Source organism: Saccostrea cucullata, unplaced genomic scaffold (assembly GCF_032062105.1).
Source record: "Saccostrea cucullata isolate Sc308-1 unplaced genomic scaffold, CSIRO_AGI_Scuc_v1 ctg35, whole genome shotgun sequence".
Taxonomy (NCBI): domain Eukaryota; kingdom Metazoa; phylum Mollusca; class Bivalvia; order Ostreida; family Ostreidae; genus Saccostrea; species Saccostrea cuccullata.
Genome location: NW_026930622.1, coordinates 61,099 through 70,700, shown reverse-complemented (window position 1 = coordinate 70,700; position 9,602 = coordinate 61,099). Strand labels below are relative to the sequence as shown.

Here is a 9,602-nt window from a genome sequence, read left to right as displayed (position 1 = left end):
CCTATTGCCGAGATATTGTCATTTGTGACAAATGTACTATTCTTGTAATAGAAAATAACCTGCAAGGTAAGAAATATAATACTCTGAAAAATCTTTTAGCTACTGTGAACAGTGTTCTAGTGACCGCCGGGACCATGTGACAGAACATGATACATAGAGGGTTCTAGCAAATGTTCAACTAAGCCTCTCTCTTTACTCTCACTAAGATATTAACAGTAGTAAAGAAGAAGCTTCAAGAGTACTGCATGTGCATCAATATATTCGAGAAGTGGTGTAAATCATATGTGATTCCAAGGGACCTTGGAAAAATTGAAATCACAAGATTTTACCAAAATCAACAGCTTAAAAACTTACGACTTTTTAACTAAATATATGAACACAACCATTCCCAACGATAAACTTAAGTCTAGGCTTTTTTATATAATTGACAGCTGCTTTTTCAATAAAAATGGAACTTTTAAATTTACTTAGCTTGTCATTGGTCATTTGCAAATATATTTTGTTAAAAGATATTCTGATTGTACATACACGTACTCTGAAGTTGTCAAAAAGATGCTTGAGTTTCTGGTTGACAGCATCCATGTGGTTTTTGGAGACAATCCATTGGAATTCCCATGGGTACCAATTGCGCACATTATTAGCAGACCTATTTTTAAATTCATATGAAGCAGAATTTGTCTAAAATCTTATGTATACGTGAAAAGAAGAAAAATACTTGTTGTGGCCTCCACCTCGACATTTAGATATATTGACCACATATTGTCAATTAACAATGGTTATTTCATTCTTATGTCGTTACGATATATCCCAATGAGCTTGAAATAGAAGATATTATATAGAGTCTGACTAATCTGTTTCATAGTTAGATATTTTACTTGAAGAAGACGTTAATGGTAATCTAAAAACCAAGCTCTATGATAAACAGGATGATTTAAACTTGTCAATCTCAAAATCCCTTACTTATATCTTTATCACCCGCATACGGAGTTGATTCGATACGCAAGAGCATGCTCTACGTATGAACAATTTCTAAAACGAGGTAAGTTATAGACAAAATAGTTGATGAACAAGAATATCAGCAGAGTCGTTTAAAGTCATCATTTGGTTCGTTCTATGGTCGATACAATGACCTTGTCACCAAATAAAATTTATCACTGAGTCAAATACTGACTGACGTGTTTTATACTTAATTATTGTTAGTCCATTCTTTACACACAGAATTGACGATAGATTTTTCTGTTGTATCCCGATCATGACAAGGAGCACGCAGCGAGTGTGACCGGTCGACAGAAGATGCTCACTTCTCCATGGCATCTTATCCAACCTCTAATGTGTTGGAAGTCCATGTTTGCTCTGCTCCTATTTTGTACTGTTTTATGGAATTTTGAACTTGAATACTGTTCGTATTTAATCTCCAGTTTTTTTCTTGCATACGCAGCAATTCTTAAATGTATCATGCATAAATTCGGAGAAAGATTAAGGAACTTACTGCTTCATGTGTATCATACCAAGGAAAATCTTTCAAGATTCATCATAAAAATTGGTTCATGCCTAAAAATCGAAAAAAGTGTGTCAGCCACCGGATTGTTCCGTGCCGGAATTCAATTCCCGACGATTAATTTTCTTGAATGAGGAAACATTCTCTACAAATACAAAGCATTATGGCTTGCGGCGATTATTATTCGCGAGAAAACGTATGTCGCAATACTTGCGGATATTTCTCGTAAGAGAATAAAAGTTGGTTCACAGTATTCGATTGTTTTTCTTGACGAGGAATGATTGATTGATGGTATGTTGTTTAACGTACCTCTAGGGATTTTTTTCTACTCATTTGGAGAAGCCACAATATGCCTGTGAAGAGCTGCAAATTTTGTCCTACACTCGGCACTTCGGGCCTTTGAGCAGGGAGGGATTTTTTTCGTGTCAACACCTTCTGCAACACGGGACCTCGCTTTATACGGTCTCATCCGAAGGACGGATCTCCACGTCCCACAGTGGGATTCGAACCCGCGATGTAAGCGTCGGCCTTAGAGTCGGCGTCCGGGTTAAACTCTTAGGAGCAGGTCCACTCCCAAGTAACTATAAGCCATATTTGGACCAAACATGCATAGATGATGCATTTAGGGATGTACACTATTGGACTTGCTTTGGATGCTGGCCTACATTTCCAAGAGGAGTGACCAGGTCAAAACTTTTGGAGCAGGCCCATTTCCAAGTAACTATCAGTCTTACCTGAACCATTCTTGCATAGATGATGTACATAGGGATGGACACTACCAGACTTGCTTCGGATGCTGGATCTAACGTACATTTTTTTCCAGATTAGTGACCAGGTTTAAGTTTAAGAGCATGTCTATTTCCAAGTAACGATAAGCCCTACCTGTACAAAACTTTCATTGATGATGCATGTAGGAGATGTGCACTAGCAGACTTCGGATGCTGCATCTGACTTACATTTTCCAGATGAGTGACCAGGGTAATGTTTTGGAGTAGCTCTGTAATTTTAGGGACTGTATGATTTAACTTGCATGGATGATGCATCTAAGAATGGACAATTCCAGACTTGCCTCGAGTGTAGGAATTGAAAGACATTTTCTTGATTAGTGAACAGGTTAAAGATTTTGGAACAGGTCAATCCCCAATGAACTTACTAAAATACTTACTTGAAGAGAATTTGCACGAATATTTTTGTCAGGATGCATACTAAGTACTATATAGAAAATATGATGTCAGATTTGCATTACTTAAACTGACAATATTCCTCGAGGTGAGCTTCGTAATCTTTTATTGCCTATGTTTCTTTTTCTCTGTGATAATTTCACGAAATTTTACTGTGACAAAACCACCTCTTCTCTTCAATACCCTCATTCTTGTGTAAAATGTTTATTAGATACTCTTTTGTGACCATTTTTTGGTATTATTAGTGAGCGTCATTTTGAGCTTTGTCCTGTTATGACCATTTTATTTGCTTTTATTAGTGTTTTTTTAGTAAGTAGTACTACATGTATTTTTGTCATGTGATCAGATACGTCATACCTGTCATTCTTCTATTATTTAAAAAGAAAGCATAGTTTTAATTGAATATTTTTACACTTTAATTATTCATTTTGTTACATTATTATGATTTTGTTAAAGCAAAGTTAGTTTTTTTTTTTCATTGTTATTTACATTTTTGTAATATGTAAATATAGTTTCAGTCACTTGTTTCTTTGAAAAAACGATCTTTTCACTTGAAAACAGTTTGCATTCATTTGTATTTGTAAGCTTTTTAGCTAAACAAGCTGCAAACAGCCGAATTTCCCCCCTCATTACAGAAAAATTTGTGGATATAAGATAAATTTGTTAAAATTTCCTGATTCTCTGAAGCCAATTTAGAATAATTTTGAAGTTCCTCACTGACAACATCTAACAAGTCATTGAAGACCATGTCTTCAAATTCTTGTTCATATATGAGAAAACAACTCTAACTTAGGACTTTGCCGCGACATTCAGATACATGTTTATCGAGGTATCCTATCAATGAACAATACACGTTGTTTCTCCCATAAACTCCATTCAAATGTCGACTCGATATTCGGTGAACTTGAAAAAAATACGCCTCAGAGTCTTCCAAATCTGTTTGAGTGATGAGAGGATAACAAAAAAATGAACATTTGAAACTTATGTGGAAGATGGAGCTTATAAGAGAAACAACGTGTACTGTTCATTGATAGAATACCTCGATATACATGTATCTGAATGGTCTTCAATGATTGGATAGATGCTGTCAACGAGGAACTTCAAAATTATTCTAAAATTGACTTCAGAGAATCAGGGAATTTTACCTTTATCTTAAATCCACAAATTCTTCTGTAATTGGGGGGAAAGTTCGGCTATTTGCAGCTTATTTAGCTAAAAAGCTAATAAACACAGATGAATGCAAACTACTTTTAAATGAAAATGTCATTTTTTCAAAGAAACAAATGACTGAAACTATATTTACATATTACAAAAATGTAAATAATAAAAAAACTAACTTGGCTTTCACACAATCATAATAATGTAACAAAATGAATAATTAAAGTGTAAAAACAATTAATTAAAACCATGCTTTCATTTCAAATAACAGAAGTATAATAAATATGGCATATCTGATCACATGACAAAAAAAAAACTCAGTCATATACTAGTATTACTTTTAAAAAAAACTAATAAAAGCAAAAAGATGGTCACAATAGGACAAAGCTCAAAATGACGTAATGTTAATATCACTAATAATACCAAAAGGTGGTCACACTCAAAAGAGCATCTAATACACACTTTACACAAGAATGAGGGTGGTGAAGGAAAGAAGTGGTTTTTTCACAGTAAAATTCCGTGAAATTATCACAGAGAAAAAAACAAAGATTAACTTTGCTATTATCAGTTTAAATAATGCAAATCAAACATCATGTTTTCTATAGAGTAGTTAGTATGCATCCTGACAAAAATATCCATGCAAGTGCTCTTCAAGTAGGCATTAAAGTTCACTGGGAACTGACCTGTTCCAAAATCTTTAACATGTTAACTAATCAAGAAAATATCTTTCAATTCCTACACTCGAAGCAAGTCTGGAATTGTCCATCCTTAGATGCATCATCCTTGCAAGTTAAATCATACAGCCCATAAAATTTAAGAGCTACCCCAATAACATTACCCTGGTCACTCATCTGCAAAATGTAGGTCAGATCCAGCATCTGAAGTCTGGAAGTGTACATCTCCTACATGGGTCATCCATGAAAGTTTTGTACTGGTAGGGCTTATAATTACTTGGGAATAGACCTACTCTTAAACCTTTAACCTGGTCACTCAACTGGAAAGTGTAGGTTAGATCCAGCATCCGAAGCAAGTCTGGTTGTCCATCTCTACATGCATCATCTATGCAAGAATGGTTCAAGTAAGGCTGATACCGGTAATTACTTGGAAATGGGCTTGCTCCAAAAACTTTAAGCTGGTCACTCATCTGGGAAATATAGGTCAGATCCAGCAATCCAAAGCAAGTCTAATAGTTTACATCTCTACAGTATGCATCATCAATGCAAGTTTGGTCCAAATATGGCTTATAATTACTTGGGAATAGACCTTCTCCTAAAAGTTTAACCGGGACGCCGACCCTAACGCCGACGCTTACATCGCGGGTTCGAATCCCACTGCGGGACGTGAAGACCGATCCTTCGGATGGGACCGTATAAACCGAGGTCCCGTGTTGCAGTAGGTGTTGAAAAAGATCCCTCCCTGCTTAATGGCCCTGAGTGCCGAGTGTAGGACAAAATTTGCAGCTCTCTACGGGCGAATGGTGGCTTCTCTAAATGAGTAGAAAAAAAATCCCGAGAGAGACGTTAAACAACATACTATCAATCAATCAATCTTCCGCAAGAAAACCAATCGAATATTGTGAACCAACTTTTCTTCGCATGCGAGAAATATTCACAAGTATCGCGATATACATTTCCTCGCGAATAATAATCGCCGCAAGCCATAATTTTGCTTTGTATTTGTAGAGAATGTTACCTCGTTTGAGAAAATTAATTGTCGCGGATTGATTTTAAACTGACACGAAAAATAGATGGTGTACAGTAAGTTCGATCCTTCAAGATTTTGTTCTATCTTGTATAACTTTTTATTGAAGAGGAAGAAATCTTTGATAGCAAAATGTCTGTTTTAATTTAACTCTAAGAAAGGTTGTATAAAGTGTTGAATAACAAAAAAATCGTTTTCTTGTTATCAATGATGAACCTGTTTTGACGCCATTTTTATTCAAAATGTCAGCCGGAATAGCTCAGTTGGGAGAGCGTTAGACTGAAGATCTAAAGGCCCCCGGTTCGATCCCGGGTTCCGGCAGGGAACAATCCGGCGGCTGACATACATTTTTTTTCTTGAATTTTAGGTCTCAATTCTAATGATGAATCTTGAAAGATTTTTCTTGGTATGATACACAAAGCAGTAAGTTCCTTAATCCTTCTCCAAATTTATGCATGATACATTTAAGAATTGCTGTGTAAGCAAGAAAAAATATGGAGATAACAACAGTACGAACAGTTTTTAAGCTCCAAAGTCTATAAAACAGTACAAAATAGGAACAGAGCAAAGATGGACCTCCAACACATTAGAGGGTTGTCCAGGTGCCATGGAAAAAAGAGCATCCCCTGTCGACCGGTCACACCGATCGTGTATTCCTTGTCATGATCGGGATACAACAGAAAAATCCGTCGTCAATTCTCTGTGTAAATAATGGACTAACAATTAGTATGAAACACAACATGATTAACGTCTTTTAAAGTAAAATGTCAAACTATGAAGCAGATGTGTCAGACTCAGTAGTATCTTTTATCTCAAAATCACCAGGCTGTATCTTATCGACATTACAATGGAAATTAGCATTGTTAATTGACAGTACGTCGTCAATATATCTAAATGTCGAGTTGAAGGCCACAGCAAGTGTTTTCTTCTTTTCACGCTTAAGATTTTGCACAAATTCTGTCTCATATGAATACAAAAATGGTCTGCTAATAATGGGCGCAAGTGGTACCCATGGAAATTCCAATGAATTGTTGGAAGACCTTGTCTCCAAAAACAACATAGATATTGTCAATCAGAAACTCAATCATCTTGTTGATGTAAACTTTAGAGTACTTGTGTGAACAATCAGAATGACATATAACAAAATAAAATTGCAAATGACCAATGACAAGGTAAGTAAATTTACGAGTTCCATTTTTATTGAAAAAGCAGCTGTCAATGATATCAAAAAGCCTGGACTTAAATTTTTCGTGGGGAATGCTCGTGTATAAAGTTGAAAAGTCGTAAGTTTTTAAGCTTTTGATTTTGGTGAAATCTTGTGATTTCAAATTGTCCAAAAGTTCCTTGGAATTTTTAAGTATCCACATCTGATTTACACCACTTCTTGAAGATATTGTTGCACAGTACTCTTGAAGTTTCTCCTTTACTACTGCTTATATCTTAGTGAAGAGTAAAGAAAGAGGTTTGGTTGAACATTTACTGGAACCTGCTATGTATCTTTGTTTGTAATGATCCTTATGAAGTTTTGGAATCCAGGATATATATGGTAGTTCAAATTCATTTTTTTTTTTTTTGAATATTAAAAATATTCAAAACTGACATATGATTTTGAAGAATGTCTACCTTAGAAAGGGAACTATGAGTATAAGTTGGATTTCCACTTGTAGAATTAAATCCAAGTTCTTATAAAATACAATTTATAAAATGAGCCTTACAAACGAAGACAATGTTGTTAACTGCTTTGTCAGCAGGGACGTACTGATCATGTAATCTATCTCTAATTCTTTTTTCAATTATGGTTTATTGAATACAGAAGGAGATAACGAACAGTATTCAAGATCAAAAGACCGTAAAACAATACAAATTAGGAGCAGAGCAAACACGGACCTCCAAAACATAAGAGGTGAGATCAGGTGCCATACAGGAGTGAGCATCCCCTGTCGAGCGGTCACATCCGCCCTATGCTTCTCGTGAATTAAGGGAAAAATCCGTCGTCAATACAGTGTATAAATAATGCACTAACAATAAGTATGAAAAACGTCAGTCAGCATTTTATCGACCATAGAACTTACAAAATAATGACTTTAAGTAACTTTCATTTCTAGGATTATTAATTTTGCTTTTTATAGGTTACCTACCAGGTGAACATAATTAAATAATTTAATTTAAGTTGTAACAAGTCATTTGATTGGTTAAAAGGTTTTATCCATTTTGTATATCATAACTTGACTACGTCATAATTGTCGAAAACGTATTACTCCGCTTGACCTTAACTTTTAAAATATGCGGTATTTGAAGCCTTTTTTCGAAGGAAAAAATGGAAAAATTATCTCATTGTATACATTGAAATTAAATTATAAGGAATGAAGCTTATTTCAACTTATGTTATACGCTATAACATAACTTGGGACAGTTTACGCTTTTTTATATAAGCGGTTTATAAAGCATAAACTGCCCCAAGTTATGTTATATCGTATAACATAAGTTGAAATAGGCTTCATTCCTTCGTTTACAATTTCCCACCTCACAAGCTTTTAGCTTTAAACCAAAGATAACTAGGGCTAATTGTAACGGGGACCGTTACAGATGTTCCCCAAACGCTCCCCAACTCCCTTTTGGTGCCGTATTCCCTGTAAGCGCTATTAAGTAAGACACACTATATACAATTTAGACTTAACGTTTTCCCAAAGAATACAAAATGTATTTAAATTTTATTTTTTAATGCATGTGCGTATGACCACATCATCGTGTCTACACTATATATATATTTTAATATACTTAATAACAAATCAATTAATCCAGAAGTATTAAAAATACACTCATTTAAGCGTATATATAATTTCAAATGCACGCACGTGCTTTAAATTTCTTGTAGGAGTTTATGTGTTATAAAATATCCTGTTTGGTTGAAAAACAAGGGAGTTATAGCCATTTACAATTTTAGCCAATAAGATTGCAGCACACGTGCATTTTTTCACGATTGTTATATATCATATTGTAGTACAAAAGTATATATATATTTTAGATTTCATAGCATTTCGTCAAAAAACAAAAAAGATATTTTTTTGTTTCAGCCAATCAGAACGAAGCGCACGTGCACGTACGTGCATGATGACCATACCTTCTTGTAGGAGATATATATCTGTCTATGTTCTAAATCCCATCCTGTTTGATTGAAAAATAAGGGAGTTATAGCCATTTCAAAAAAAATTGCAGCGCACGTGCATGCGCGTGTTTTCAAAATCTTTATATATAATAATAAACATCCTAAGGTATGCCTATATTTTAAATTTCATATTATTTCGTCAAAAAACAGAAAAGATATTGAGATTTTTGTTTCAACCAATCAGAGCGAAGCGCACGTGCATGCGCGTGAGTTCGTGCTAATTTGACAGTGTCAGATTATCTACACTATTAATATATCTTTATATAATGAGTTTCAAATCATTTAATTAAAAAATGTAAAAGTTATAGCGATATTAAGTATATCGTCATTTCACTTTTCACGCGCACACACGTGCATGCGTTTGCGCGCAAAATGACCTTCGTTCCGCACACCTACACTACACACCTATTAACCCTAAAAAGGTTTTAGCTTAGTTGGGTGAACAGTTTCTGAGAACACTCGCGGACAAAAAAGTACCGGAGAAGAAATAAGAAGAAAAAAGAATAATAATAATAACTAGTGCTAATTGTAACGGGAACCGTTTTTATCCAACGCTTCAACTGTTCCATTTTCCCTGTAAGCCTATATATATATAAGACAACATCTGTGCAATTTTGACTTTAACAACGTTTTCCCAAAAGGATACCAATTATATTCAAATTTTAACATTGCACGCGTGCCCATGTGAATGCACGTGCAAAATGATAATATAATCTTGTCTACACTTTCTATATATTAAAATATACTTTATATGAAAGCATTTAGTCCAAAAGTATTAAAAATCACTCGTTCAATTGTATTTTCAATTCCACTCGTTCCAAATGCACGCACGTGCGTGCACGTGCATGATGACCATACCTTCTTGTAGGACGCCCTTATATTTATCTATGTTCTAAAT

At 34.8% G+C, this 9,602-nt stretch overlaps 1 non-coding gene across 1 annotated transcript; it reads left to right on the top strand.

Annotated features, from left to right (window-relative positions):
• The first annotated feature begins 5,786 nt into the window (after positions 1-5,786).
• Trnaf-gaa (transfer RNA phenylalanine (anticodon GAA)) lies at positions 5,787-5,859 on the top strand. The gene has a single exon. It is a non-coding gene; the product is annotated as a tRNA-Phe (tRNA).
• The last annotated feature ends 3,743 nt before the right edge of the window (positions 5,860-9,602 follow it).